This window comes from Varanus komodoensis, unplaced genomic scaffold (assembly GCF_004798865.1).
Source record: "Varanus komodoensis strain SLA01 unplaced genomic scaffold, ASM479886v1 scaffold3, whole genome shotgun sequence".
Classification (NCBI taxonomy): domain Eukaryota; kingdom Metazoa; phylum Chordata; class Lepidosauria; order Squamata; family Varanidae; genus Varanus; species Varanus komodoensis.
In genome coordinates, this window is record NW_025335761.1 from 34,594,212 (window position 1) to 34,595,144 (window position 933).

A 933-nucleotide genomic window follows, 5' to 3' on the forward strand; every position below is an offset into this window, starting at 1 on the left:
TTCAGTGCCTTCTGAGATACCTCCTGGTGGGTTGAGAGGGAAGGAGATGGCAGGAGGGAGGAACGTCATCACCATGAGCCTGTCAGGCACATTAGGGTAAAAAACTGCAAAGCATGGCAAGCACACATCACAAGCTTGTTGTGTTGTGTGAACCCAGCCCTAGAGTTGCAGAGAGCCACCACTACTATGTCAGGTTTGCTAATGGTCATTCCTTTGTTCCAATACCAATTTACATCAGTACAGTAATTTTCAATAGTCATGTAAATGTTGCTTTTTTTTTTTTTTAACCTATGCAAGCTTTACAGTTTTCTTACAGAATTTCATAATATTCACAGTTCAGCTGCAGAATTATATCTTGGCTTGGTGACGCCTGATTGTTACTTATCTGGCATTGCAGGAAAACGTTTAAATGAAGAGGTATATTTTGTTTCGGTAGCTCATGAAGGAAGACTTGTTTGCCAAACTTCAGCTTTTTGCACTGTTATTAAAGGTACACATTTTCTTTTTACATCTCCCAGAATGTGCTAGACTTTATTCATTTGTCCTTGTTCTGTTAAATGTACAGCTGGCACACAGAGCATGTGTGATATGCACAATTAAACAGAAACTGGTTTGTGCTGACTTTGCACTTGCAAAATAAACTGCAAACAAGAAGTTGCCCAAGACACCAAAGTTGGGATTTGACTTCAGGAGGGCACCTGATGCTCCAGTACTAAATATACCCAATAATTAAGCTCACTATTATCAGTTTATTAAATATTATATTATAAATCTGTGAGTTACCTTTCACCCCAAATAGGTTCCTTAGGTAACTTAAGTCTAATACTTTAACACTTTTTAAATGTAAATTTAAATAACATTAAAAACAAATTGAACAGCAGAATTGAGACGCACGCGGCTGCGACCTCGACGGCAGCCAGCTCCACCGGCCAG